Genomic DNA, 14,936 nt, shown 5'->3' with positions numbered 1-14,936 from the left:
TTTTATATAGGGTACCTTGCCGCACGACCGCCACAGCGCAGCAGCGCGGCGAGCTTGAAGACGGCCAAGAAATACCAAATACTAAAGTCACGTTGTCAACTACGCACCCAATTGTATTAATGACTAAATACGATTTAATTTATCTAATATGTTCAATGGCTGATAATAGTAAACATTAGAGAGTAAATAAATACCGGTACATTATATTCTAATACCATATAGTCATATTCTGTACACCCACACGTCCTTCGTAATTCTGCATTGATGCATGAATCATTACTTTCACTTAATTCGGTGATGTTTTCCTGTGCTGCGTAGGTTTCAAAACAAACATGCCTTAAATACTTCTTTGTCAGATTAATTCTACTGGTCGCCTTGTCGTGGTAATTAATTCAAATTGTATTCAATCTTTAACCGACTTCAAAAAAAGGAAACATCAAAATCGGATCACCCAGTCAGAATTTCTGAGGTAACAAACATAAAAAAAACTATTTGAAAACCTGCTCCTATTTTTTAAGTCGATTCAAAATGGAGGAGGTTCTCAATTTGATGTGTATTTTTTTTGTTTGTTACCTCAGAATTCAGTCATGTATTAAACTATTTGGAATATTCTTCTTTAATTTGATAGGATATGCTTCCATATTGGTCCCATAGAAATATTTTCATAATCGGTTCAGTAGCTAGTTTTTATACCGAAATAACAGAAATCATTATTGTGCAAATGAACGAAACGGCGAATGTTGCTTTCCTGTGACTTTTCTAGTTTTGTTTTTGGTTTATTATGTCAGCTAACGTTCCCTTTTACCGCTGACTATAAGAACTTAAATGATGATTCATTTTATTTAATGTTTTAATTGAAAGACATACATAAATTTTAGATTTTAGCAATCTTCATATAAACTTTAACTTGCCACATCTCACCTCCGTGCGCGTATACTTAAAATGGCAACCAAACTTTTCGACGTATTTTATTGTCATATGGATTTTATAAATTAATCCACTACCATCACAACACTCTTGAAGGCACAGGACAAGAATTGAACTCAGTACTCGTTATGAGTCACACTTCACTACGACACAAAGGCAACTAGATGTGGGGACAATCAAAAATATTTACCGAAGTACTGTCATTATCTATTGACGCAGAGGCTATATAAAGATTTTAATCATATCTATGTTTGCCTAATGATTATTGTGAAAACCGAGCCCTGAACTATTATATAGCACGGCCTGGAAAACAAAATGGGTCACCTTTAGGTGCGCAATACTCGAACCCAGACAGTTCGCCATGATTATATGTTTTGCTTTGTGAAGTTGTATGTCCAATATTTTGCGTTATATTTCCTTGTATCACTGACCTATTAAGATATTCCCATATTGAGTCCTATTTTTCGCTCGAGATTACTATCCTCTTGGGGCATTCTTTTTCCTAGCTAAGTTTTTGTCTTAAAGCTATTTATAATGTACTTTGCTTTACTTTTAGCATTCTGGATTTTAATCTATTGTTCTCTGTTCATTCTTTATTTGTGTTTTCCTATTCTCATACCCTACTTTTTATTTCTTTATTATTTATGAAATACACAATCTATATTTCTACATTGCTAGTTTTTATGGTTGATTTGTTTCTGGTAGTACCAGTAGATCCAGATCCTTAATAATTAGAGCAAAAATACATAAAGGCAAATAAACTGATAATAATATTGGTGGGTAAATAATCTCCCCCTCTAACACCGTTATCATGGGACGGAATGCAAATGAATGACAGTACTTCGGTAATGTCGAAAAGTGGGTTCACTAGCTGCGCCTCTGCCTACCCCTGGGGACAAAAGGCGTGTGTATAAGTAAATATGATTGAATGCAACCGGTTTATAGTACGCGCTGCCATTTCATCTTCCATAATAAGGAGACAGGATTTGACTTCCGCTTCCGGTAGCATACGAGGACTTATTAATTTTTCGAGTCACTAGCCAATTTTTGACGGCTTAGTCTGTGAACCGCGATAACGTGGATTCGATTCTCAAGCAGGAATAACTAAAGATTTTACAATGGTTTTTAATGTTAGAGGTGGAGATTTAAAATGTCCCAATTAGGATTTCTGTATGCACTAGGTACATGTAGATGACAGTTAATATTGCCTTTTCTTTCTACTGGTTTTAATAGGTATTTGTTGGTGGTATATCATATCATATCACCGTACACAAAGTGTTAAAACTCGCCATAGTGGCCCACGTACGTGTGTCGCGTTCCGGAATTAGCCTGTGTATATCCGGTCCCAAGAGGCCGGCATAATTATGTAGACTGCCGAGGGGTAATCCTCGAAAATCATCTCCTGTCAGTCGACATTCTATTGGACCCCACTTGATTTACAATTCACCAGTGGGGTCACTTTGTCGTACACGTTTTAAAATACATCATCTCTACCATACATGTCAATATAGTGAAATCGAAACAAATATTTGTTTCTTTATTTCTTTGAGACGAGTTTGCCGTTCGCTTAATTATAAGCGACACGACTGCCCATAAACAATAGAAACACCATACAACACCTTGATTTCGTAGGGTATGACAAATATACACTTTTTGGATATAATATTAATAATTTTAAACAAAGAATCTCATTGATCTCCCAAACTGTTCATTCCGAAAATATCTCACGAAGGTGGAGCCAGTAATAAACCCTAGTCGTAAAACATTATGTACCAAACATCCCAAATCATCATTAGCAATAATACAGCACAATATGACCAGTATAAATTGGTCTACGTGACTAATTGGATGGGGCGGTGGTATGGCTCAGCGCGGGTGGTAGGTGCGGCTGGGTGCAGGCAAGATAAACTAGCGCTTCCGTGTGACGTCACTCGGTAACGCCTTATTGGACCATTTTGTTGAATGTCATGAAAGGGTTATTTTTTGCTATATAATCTTACTAATACATGTGTTTGTCAAAATGTTTGCTAGAAGTAGACCCAGAAACACTAGATTCCGTTGTCAAGACGTCTTTCTACAATCCTTAATGCTTTATTTTTTTATGTTTTGTTATTGTTTTTTGTTAGTTGGTTTGACGCGCGTAGGTAGATACGTTACTTAAGGTGACAACTGAAAAACAGCGTTGTTTGTGGTTTGCACCACATCACATCATGCTGAGTGGTCCAGTCACAGCCACGACCAGCCATTTTTAATTTTTATTATTTAGGTACATTGTCCCGTAATATTTGAATATTTATATTGCATCTTTAAATAGACACAGGGATTAAAAAAATTGTAAAAAAATAACATCGCAGTCATTTTGGACTCTAGCCAAGGCGTTAATTAATCTTCAGACCTGTAAGCATCGATATAATGTCATCCCTCGTGTACTGACAACTGATAGGTTATTTAAAAAAAGTCTTCTTTTATGATTACTTCCGCTTTACAAACAAGTTAATTACACCTGTTAGAAGGTATATACTCACACTTTTAATCCCGAAAGGGTAAGCAGAGGCGCAACTATGGCACCTTCTTATCGCCGTGTGTATTATACTCCGTGATGTTTTAGGTGGCGAGCCTTCATTCCAAACTCCGAGGTCATACTGAGAAGAAAATCCCAATATCACTTCCCAACCCGAGAATCAAACCCAAGAGCATTGTCGTACAGTAAAACAACTACGCTACCGAGGCTAGTAAACAGTACAAATTTATTTACATTACAATAACAAGGCTAGTGAACACTAAGAGCCCTACGTATGAAGTCTTATCGCAAAAACAACAGCTAACATTGTCTCGGGAAATTAGCACAGACTGCGAGCTGCAGCACTTTACTAGGAATCGGAAGAAAAACATTATACCAAATAAGCGCTCAGCACACAAAGGCTTATAAAAATTCATATTATCTTTACGTATATAAATGGATTGTCTGTATATCTTGACATGATTGTGAAATAGTTTGGACAATTACTCAAAACATATTTGCTAAAAGAAATTTTGTTAAAAATAGTGTCGCGCAACAAAATCAGGCATGGTATAGGATTTGGCATTTTTTGCACGACCGGCTGCCTTTCTGGCGTCAACGCTCTGTGCTTGTCCCGGACAAAACGTGTTAATGAAAGCCTATACAAATATTGTCTTGGATTTAAACCCAGGGCCAGAAGAGAAGCTATCTATCCACCATGGAGAACAACCTATCTCCATCTAAATATTTTTTTAATATTGACTGACAAATCCACAGTTTAAACCGATTATCGATGTTTCTTGTCTCTAGAATCATAAGACTTTGCAAACAAATTCCTTGCAAACCTAATAAAATGAAAATTCATCTACGTATCAAATACTTCCTACTGCTGTTAAATAGAAGATAAAAAATGTATGAAATTAATGTTTAAGTAGCATAGAAAATGTTATCAAAATTACTTATAAACAATTACCTTATCGCCATGCCGTAAGTAGAATATAAACCCAAGTAAAACCGAGTTTAAAAGTAATGCACAAATAAATAATGCTCATAAACAGACGTGACAAATAGACGTCAACCATAATGGTAGTGAGATCACACCGTTATGGGCACAAATGGGCTTAAATAAGTCATAAATGTTAAGTTATGCTAATCGGAATTCTAACCTTCTTGCAAGGGAAATGTGGTTGATACTGGCCTGCAGATTACATCGAATTTTAATGGAAAGCGAGCCGAATGCGTTATGCGAGCCCCTAAGCATATGCAGTGCAAAAAATCCTTTCTAGAGCTCAACAACATTGTAAACGAAATTTAGATATGATTCTAGAAGCATATTTGCTATGGTTTTATCTAAACCTATGGAAGTTTAAGCAAATTTTGCATCAAAGACGTTCGGAGCAGCTAAGCTGTATAAAGATGCATATTGCATAGCCCAAGTTTTTTTTAATTTTCTTATTAACCAAATAAACAAGCGGTCCACCTGATGTTAAGTAGCATTCGCCGCCATGGACTAAAGCAATGCTAGGAGCACAGCCAAGCCGTTACCTACCGAGGATATATACTATCTGACAAATAATGCTTTTCCGTTAGTCCTTTTCAACTAAAGTTGGGACAAGAATGCTGAAAAAATTAAGTGACTTTATTGATAGATTTTGCCTAGCATACAGCTCCCTCGCAATGTCGAAGCACGCTTGAACTGTGAGTCCGAGATAATTTATTAAGTAGAATGATGACACGTGTAACTCTCACTTAATTATATACGCCAAGACAGTTAATAAGCATTATCTGATAAAGATCAAGAACTTTGAATTACAAACTACAAGACGGTATTATACTTGTTCCTAAGGTATAAATCTTAATGTAGAAATTTCTCGACCGCAGAAAGGGGCAAAACGGTCTTACCTATCTTTCGCGTAAAAAAATATATAAGTATTAAGTATTTAGACTTGGCACACGCGGTTAAAAAATAATAATAATACATTAAATATTTACACATGGCGGTTCTGACATGTGGGATGTGCTCTATTTTATTGCCCCGATTGTCGTTTCTGCGCATGTGTTGATACCAAAGCGCCTCGACCAACATCTTCAGAAGCTCTCAATTGGCCGTTGGGTCAGAGGCCACATGCAGAAGGCAGTATTGCTGGACACCACACGCATTGAGGAGATTCCTCACTTCGAATCCGTAACCGGTGGCGTGAACTTCGCTATCGGAGGTGATCCTTCTATTTATATTTTTATATACATTTTTTAAACGTATGTATAACATTTTAAACAAAGTAACTAAAAATATTACAAATAGTCCCTCTCAGTAGTAGAGGAGGTTCGTGCCCAACAGTGGGACAGTATATAATACAAAGCTGATATTATTATATAACTAAAAATATATTTCTAACTTTTAACAGAAGTACGTGAATTATATACGAAATATTATTAACGTCGTTAACACCTATTATATGAATATAAAAGTTTGCGAAAATACTTAATGTTTTGTTAGCGAGTAATGCATAAAACATTTGATAGATTTATATGAAATTTATCACATAGTGTTAACTAAATTTAGTATTTGAACATAATGTTTTTTAGTTTGTCCCGTCCTCACCTGCAACTCCTGTACGCCAAGACCAGCTAGTCTGTCCCGCCCTAACACCCACTGCAACTTCAGGATCATCAATGGCTCGCATTTTATGCCGCCGAGCGGTGAAGTTCTCTATCAAGTCTCTGAGAGTACTAATTAGTCATGAAATTTATCAACAAAAATACTTTTATCCATATGGAGGAGTTGGAAACACTTTTTCAAACTTGAACAGCTGTAAATTTTACACCTTGACTTGCTTCTGATAATGTCAGTAATAATAGCATATTAAAAAATCATTATCATTCACAAGGTATATGTACCTGTCACCACCACGAGATGACTCAGCCGACATCCAATTAAAGTTAATATCGAGTAATTTTGCGAATTGTAATAATTAAACTGGTTTACGAGCTAAAAATATTAAATATATTTTTCCTAACACCAATGCATATTGGTGTTTATTATACTTCATACGGTGAATATAAATAAAAATAAATTGCATAAGTAAAAGTATCCTTAATAACTGAATCGACTTTACTTTTATTTTTTTAAGATAATTTTGGAAGAAGCGATAGCCTAGTTGGGAGTAGAACGGACTGCCGAGACGAATGCCCGCAGGTTCAAAACTCAAGGGTACGCACTACTTACTTTTCTAAGTTAAGTATGTATTCTTTGTGAATTACCGCTTGCTTTAACGGTCAAGGAACACATCGTACGGAAATCTGCATACCTGAGAAGTTTTCTATGATTTTGAGGGTATGCGAAGGCAGCCAATCCGCACTAGCCAGCGTGGTGGACTCAGATCTAAATCCTCTTAGTAGTATTGGAGGCCTGTGCCCAGCAAAGGGACAGTATATAATACAGGGATGATATTATTATTATTTAATTTTTATAATCTATCCATACCCGCTTAATGTTTGCCACAAGACCGCTTTGTGAAATGTCAATTATCATCATCATCATCAACCACATAAAGTTCACTGTACATAGGCCTCTCCCATAGATTTCCAGACGGACCTTTCGAAAGCGATCTGCATTCAACGTGTGCCTTCGACATTTACCAAGCCGTCTGTCCACCTTTCATTTTGTTGTCCATTAAATCATACAAATGACAAAATTCTTGTGTCCATATTAATCCCATTTACCCTACAATTAAAACAAGATCACGATAATTGGCGAAAATTGACAAAATTAAAATTTCCTGAGACAGCAATTTAGGAGCCTTCGGTCCACTACGAAAATAATGAATCCATATATGGCGCGCATTGTTTCCGGCAAGAGGTAATGAGATCTTACTGAATGCGTCGCGGCCGTAAAATTATCGAATGCTTGACTTCCTTGTCATACGAGCATCGACTGATATATTTTGATTAATTCTCCTGTCGTTTATAATCTTAAAGTGAAGTTTAAATACAACATACAATGGTCAGGTAAATGTTCCACAAGTATTTAACATAGGTGTATTCCATTATTTGATGAATGAATAATGATAATATTTATTAAAAAGGATAACTCTATTAGTAATATGTCACTTGTGCGTATGTTATGGTGAGGTCCTTTTTTTTCTTTTTTATCACGGGGAATAATACTTTTCGCTACCCCCACTGGCCGGTGCGTAGGACGGTTATGTTAAGTCTGACTTCGGTCTCCAAGTCGAGTAACTCAAAATGATTCTAATGTTTTTTTTTTATTTAATTATTATTTATGTTTAAGCAAATGTTGAAAGTTGTAGGTATGTAAATATTAATATTGTATCTTTGACTTGTGAATAACCAACACCTCAGTCCGCCCCGTGACCTTGAAGACTGCAAAGTCTTCGAAACGTCAGGACAAAATAATAATATAAATAACAGCGATGAAATCTGTAAATAGTTTTATTTCAATGTTTTTTTATGATTATGCAACTTTAATTAAACCTGCATGAAAAACCATTTAATAATTTCCACAGTAGACTATTCTCTAAATGTATAATATGTCTAAATAAACGGTATAATAGTGAGTAAATCATTACTAAAACATATTTCTTTAAACTGCGCACCTGAACCCATCGTAGATAGTCGCGTCACACAAATGTATTTTATCTCAAGTGTTACAGTTTTTATCAGACTCGCAGAAAGCACGTTCCGAAACACTCATACTTTACAGACTCAGTTGCTCAATGATATCAGCCTTTACTTGACATACTATCACGGTTATTTTGAGGTTGCGTTACTAAATCAAATCTATACTCGTCTTCTTGAAAAAGTTACATTAAAAGAAGAAGGAGAAGAACCATTCCACAGAGGATACAAGACTTAAATTCTATGTACAAATTGTCGTGGTAGAAATGTGGAGGATCAGCCTGTGTTTCAAACGGGCCGGCATAATTGTATCGACTGTCGCACTTACTATCGCAGTGGGGCATATTACCGTGTCATGATAAAAAAATACACACACACACACACTCACGCTTATTATCCCCGGGGGGGTAGGCAGAGGCGCAACTGGTGCACCCATTTCCCACCGTACGGATTTCGTCCCATGATGCGATAGGGGGCGAGCTAATCGCCATATCGAGCACAAATTCCAGACTCCAGGGTAATACTAGAACAAAATAACTATCCTTTCTGCCAGTAATATGTGCATTCCCCATAATTATTACTATCGTTGCATTTCAATAATTCCCACGGGAATAAGGAATAACTATGCGGTTCCCAAGAAGTACGAACTGTTTTTTGATTGCCTGGGAAAATAGCAACTAAGACGTACCTATTTCTTAAAGGGTAGACAGGTTTGCAACTAGACCTATTTTACTGTACTACATTCCGAGGCAGCATATGCATTGCATATTGATATGTTTCGTTTTTATTGGAATTTAACAAGGATAGTATTATAATATTATCGCCTTTTGGTCCAGAAGCACTGTAACTATGTGGATTTCTATCAGATTTCCGAGATGCCCTAATTTTTCTTTATTGCTTTGAATGACGAGACGAGCTTGCCTTTCGCCTGATGGTAAGCGATACGACCGCCCATAAAAAGTAGAAACACCATCCAACACCTTGAATTACAATGTATTGTTAGGTATTCCGCTGCGGTTGCCATCCTAAAACATAAGATGTTAAGTCTTATTATGTCTAGTAGTTGCACTGGCTTCAATATCCTTCGAAGTGGAACACAACAGTGACTACACACTGTTGCTTGACAGAAAAAGACATTGCGGTGGTACCTACCCAGGCGGACTCTCACATATGAGAAACCTACCACCAGTAGCCCTAATTAATATAATTATTGATTACCTACCAGGAAGTTTAATTAAATACACCAAAAAAACGCGTTTAAAAGTGACTCATTTATGCCACAATAATGTACCTACAACACGATTATAAACAACTCACAACCCAATAATCAGAATACACGATAAAAGCAGTTTTAATTAACAGCGCGTAAAAGCCACAGTGCATTGTACTCGTTATGTTTTAAATAACAATCTTATCTATCATTTCATAGCACTATATCCAGAATATTCGAAAGCCCTAATAACATCTGTAATCCCTAACCACGCATCCTAACCTAAAAACGCATCTACGAAAAAATATATACAGGGTCATTTTGACGTCGCATTAATAAATGAAACCACAAACTTATGTACTTGGAAATAACACTTTACAATAAGTTACTTGAGCCGTAGATGTAAAATAAAAAAGTGTAAGTTACGAACAAAATTAATAAAAAGTCATTTTAATTTTACGCGCCGTAATGTCACTACTATTACTCTAAGAGAATTCGTCGCAACTATAACATTGTACTTTCAGTCAGAAATACACTCAAGCACACGTCATATTCGCATTAAACTACAAAATAATAAAAAAATCAGAAAACTAAAACCAGGCTTTTTGGTGAAAATATTCGTTATTAATGAATGATTTTTGGTACAATAATGTCAGCAAAGGTGAAGACGAGTGTGTGGTTTAATTTAGTAACGTAATGTCAAATGACCCTATATATTAAAGAAAGAATTAATTGTAGGAATTCAATTCATGGCCAGTGGAGATCATTTCACATAAGATGACTCACTCCTGTGCCGGTTTATGCAAGCCACGGTCGTAGAAAGTCCGCCTGGGTCTATTCGACCTAACCACAAGAATGTGGTTATTTTACGTTTATGACAAATCATGAACAGGGATAATCAACCTCGTTCCTGATGGTTGTTCGATGTGACCATTACGGCTGGCGTCGGCTCTATGTCTAGAGAAGAAACGAAGCGCGGCGAATCGAATGGAATTTATTTTGTACGCGGTGTTTCGGCTCGGCGCGGCTCGTGAACAACGCCTTGCTATTAATGCATTTATCACAGTTGTTGAGCAGTAAATAATGTTAACAGTGACGTATAGGGTGACCTATGGTCCAGCAGCAAAAGGGCTAAGCAAGGGGAACTCGCATAGTGGCTTTAAGGTATGTAAGATTAAAATGTTTTTATTGATTTTTTTTTGCAAAAATCCACACTTTGTTTATTTTACATCTGTAGTAAAATAACTTATTGTAAAGTTATTTTCAAGTAGACAAGTATCAGGTATTTACTATTTATTCAAAAGTTAAACAAGCCTTTCAGATGACGAGCGCATAAGCCATACAATACATTGCAATTCCAAGCTGTAAGTATTATTATGTTATCACTTTCCAATGGCGAAGGACTGCCGGCTTCCCTTTTGTAAGTTATGTAAAATCTATCATTAGAACGCTTTCCAAATCACATTTATGCACAGTACCTATGTTGGTAGTTTAGCAACTTTAAGGAACTCAAAATAATAATAAATAAATTAGTTTACATGCAATAAACTAAGATAAAATGATATTTTACCAGTCAGTCTGAATACCTAACCTACTCCTACCTACCTACGCCACTGCCATTTACGATCATGGTCTGTCCATACAATATTTCTCGCTGTATTAGCTACCGTGAAGCCATTCTCACGATAACCGATGCGCTTCCCTGAGAATGCAGCGCGATTCTGCACGCTCCTGTGTTACCTTCACTTTATATCAGTTCATCGGAGTTCACGGAAATGATTCGAGAATTTAATAAAAATTCCCACAGTCCTTCGTCATGGTGTTAGTATATTTCGGAAGTGTTACGGCCCAAGTAAATGATTATCGATATTTATTTATTTGTTTGCATTTTATATAAATATTCATCGATGGATTTAATGCTAGAGGCATTCGCTCCCAGTCAACCTGAGAGTGGTACAGAGATAAACAAGATAGATCATTCGAGATACCTTCATATTTAAAAATACAAATAAACATACAATAATATATAAAAGTAAATAAGGCAATTAATAATAATTACGTGTAATTAATACAAACATGAAGTAAGTAATATATAAATACAAAATGCCTTATTTTATTTATTTTTTTATACCGGCACGAAAAAGTGACCCCACTACACCTGATGGTAAGAGAAGTGGGATCCTATAGCATGGCGACTGACGAGAAATGTGACCCCGCGGCAGTCAACACAATAGGGGACCAGCCTATGCTTGATTTTGTTCATTATTCTATATATAATGGTTAATAATACGAAAAAGAAGTACTCCTGCGAAACCTGCATAAAAATTGGTTAAAAAATGAACGAGTAATTTATATTTAAAATATTGTAATGTGCAGAAGTGGGCGCGATGTGGGGATATCGCTACATCTCTTTCTTTCGCACGCGTCGTAATTCCCGATGACGTCACATGTGGATATTTCGTCTCTTTTCTGTTTCTTGTTAATTACCCCTTCCACCGAAATTCAAAGACTTATAACTTGTTGATTTTTTACCGGATTTTAAAAACTAAGGAGTTTTTAAATTATAACACAGAAGGCTGTGTTATAATTTATATCATGTAAATATTTGATAAAAGTAAAGAACAAAAATGAGTCCGGTACCCTATTATGACGGTCTGATGGAATCGAATATACACAGGCTGATCCCGAAACGCGACGCACTTATTGGACCACTATTGAACTTGAATTTTATTTTATTGTTATTCCTGTCTTAAAATTGTTAAATTTAGAGTTAGATTATATTTTTTAAATGTAAGTGTTTAGGCCAAGTGCTGTAAACTTTCATTGAATTATAATAAATAAATAAATATAACGGGCTTTAACACCTTGTGTACGGTAGTCGCTATCCGGGCGAATATCAAATATATCCACCAACGAACCCTCGTCTCATTATTGACATTTATAGATAAAAATATAGTAATAATAACACCCACCGTGAGTAACATGGTAGGCCACTTCAGCCAAAATATGTGCACGATTAGAACACAATATACTTATTTTATTACACCGCTGCGTCACAGTCAAGACTGGGCATTTACCAAAACCGTCCACGAAACAATAAATAGCATTAATAATAAAACGTTTACGTTCGACATTCTAGTAAATACACGTCTGTTTAATTGTAAAAAGGTAGTAAAATGGTTAATGGACGCTAAACAATGGCGGAAACCCGGGAGTTTGATTAGTTTTTAGATTTGCCAGGCGATGTGAATCATTGAGTTGGAAGTACAATGTGGTCGATATAAGCTAGAGTTGGACTAGCGCTGGGTTCTGTACCTTATACAGTCATTTTGATATTGCGTTGGCAAATTAAACGAAGGTAATTTAACATCTGTTAACATTGTGCCAAAATAAATTAATAACGAATATTTTCCCCAAAAACTCGGTTTTAAATTTTCTAGTTTTTGGGCATTTATAATTTAGTGCGAATAATGGATGTAAGTAAGTGTATTTCTGAATGAAAGTTTAATTTTAACACTGTGAAGAATTCTTTGAAAGAAGTTCTACTGGCATTAAGGACATGTAAAATTAATATTACTTTTTATTAATATTTATTTTTTTCCAAACTTACGTTTTTATTTTACATCTACGGTTTGAGCAACTTCTTATAATTTATTATTTTCAAGAGATAAAAATCAAGATCTAAATGTGTGTGATTGCTTTAAGTAACGCGCTGTAATTATAACTCTGTATATAGGTAGTTTAAATAAATAAAATCAAACAACCACAATCTTAAGGCGTAAGTTCAGAATAATAGACAATAAAAAGTTACAATAGGTGAGATACCGGGCTGATACTGATCAAATAAGGTCAATACTACAATACTCCACTATGAATTGAACTCGAGACCATGGCAATCTCGCGTGCATGATCCTACGCCACCACGGCAACCGAGTCATAGACGTATCTAAGAGTAAAGATTGAATGAAATAAGATGCGTCAATTCATTTTGAATCTCATAAACCATTTCTTAAAAACACGCAAATAAATTCTACCATACACCATACATTGCAAATAAAGGCTATCCCCTCTCCCGTCCCCCGGAAAAGACTAGAACCCGTAAAAGACTACATCCATTGACTTGAGGATAACAATTGCAATTTGCATACAAGTAAGAAGTAATTTACATACATATTTTACTTCTTACTAATATTTTCTTACACTTACTATTAAACTTGCTTCAGCTCGCAACCTCTCCTTTGTGAAAAAGTTTCTTCACGATAAAAGCTATATACCAATATATACTATACCAAATTTCATCTAATTCCATTATATAGGTATTGAGTTCTTCGCGTTGCGACAGACAGACGGCGGCGGACTTTGTTTTATTATAATATGTAAGGATGTGAAAGTTTGTGAATTTTTTTGGATGTTTGTATATCAGTAAGTAAACAAAGAAATAACTAAACGGATCCGAAATTTGGCATACGGATAGATTATTGCCGGATTAACACATAGATAAACTACTTTTTATCTCCGTTATATATCCCCATGGGAAATAAGGGAATTTTATAATTTGATTTTTAAATATATGGCGCTGAAATTTAACACAGGTTTAAGGACTTGTAGCAGGGAAGACTTTTTAGGCCGAAGACATGAACAACACCTAGTATGAAATAATTATAATAATCCGTCACATGTTTTTATTTCATTATTACACACCGAAGAAAGTTGAAGCTGAATGCCAGAGCTGAACGAAAGTGGAATCATTCAACGACGAGGGAAACGTCCATGTTGATGCATGACTGCCCGCTAATTACACTGGACAGGGCTGGCAACGTGCTAACGATAGTTGCTTACATACATAGTATCACGGCTCTATCCCATAGGGGTAGGCAGAGACTATGGATTGCCACTTAGCACGATTCTGGCATTCTCGCGCTTTTTCAGGGTACTTTTAACCTGGCCATTACTGAGAATGTCAGATATCTGATATTCGAAGGTTCGGTACAGTCGACCCCTACCGGCTCTTCCATTCACACGCCTTATAAACCCTCTTTGTCAGGCTCTTATCATGCATTCTCTCCAAATGCCCAAACCACCTTACTAGTTGATAGTTGCTTAGGGTACTTCAATCCACCCGGACAGTGACCACCGTACACAAAATGGTAAACCCATACCAGTCCACGTAATTGTCACATTCCGGAATAAGCATTATAACTAGTTTCAAGTTTCAATCATACATAAGCCAGTATAATTATAACGATTGGCGACGGATGAATATCTGTCGGCGGTCAAGACTCCATCTGGACCCCCCTCTACTTACCTCGAACAAGCCGGCAGAATAATACTGATTGGCGACGGATTATCCCTCGTCAGTCAACAGTATCTGGACAATCCTTACCGTCAAGTACAGTGAGATCGCGCCGTGCCTATATAACAACTGTACCGCAATATACCTTCTTTTTTTTTGTTTTTTGCGGAGAAAGTTTCTTATGATTACCGCCCAGCCTTCGTGGGGGGTGCCTGAGCGGTTATGTTGGAGTCATATTAGGGTATTCGGGTATTCTTTTATGTCGATTCCAGGACATTAAAGAATACCCTAATATTCCGATTAGCCGCCTTGCAGAGGTAATTCGTGTACGCATATACTACATACTTCCTTCCTAATATACTTGCTTC

The 14,936-nt window shown here is 36.2% G+C and overlaps 1 protein-coding gene across 3 annotated transcripts in view; it reads right to left on the bottom strand.

Moving 5' to 3' along the window:
• LOC115442567 (adhesion G-protein coupled receptor G2) overlaps nt 1–14,936 on the bottom strand; it is a 53,199-nt gene that overhangs the window by 25,329 nt on the left and 12,934 nt on the right. The window contains exon 1 of one of the 3 annotated variants that reach the window (XM_030167628.2): nt 3,453–3,562. The exons of the other annotated variants lie outside the window; for them this stretch is intronic. The gene's annotated coding sequence lies outside the window, so the exon portion shown is untranslated. Of the gene's footprint in view, nt 1–3,452; nt 3,563–14,936 lie in introns of those variants that run through there. 3 annotated transcript variants of the gene reach the window in all.

Source organism: Manduca sexta, chromosome 17 (assembly GCF_014839805.1).
Source record: "Manduca sexta isolate Smith_Timp_Sample1 chromosome 17, JHU_Msex_v1.0, whole genome shotgun sequence".
In the NCBI taxonomy this organism is placed as follows: Eukaryota; Metazoa; Arthropoda; class Insecta; order Lepidoptera; family Sphingidae; genus Manduca; species Manduca sexta.
This window is presented reverse-complemented; position numbering and strand designations above follow the sequence as displayed.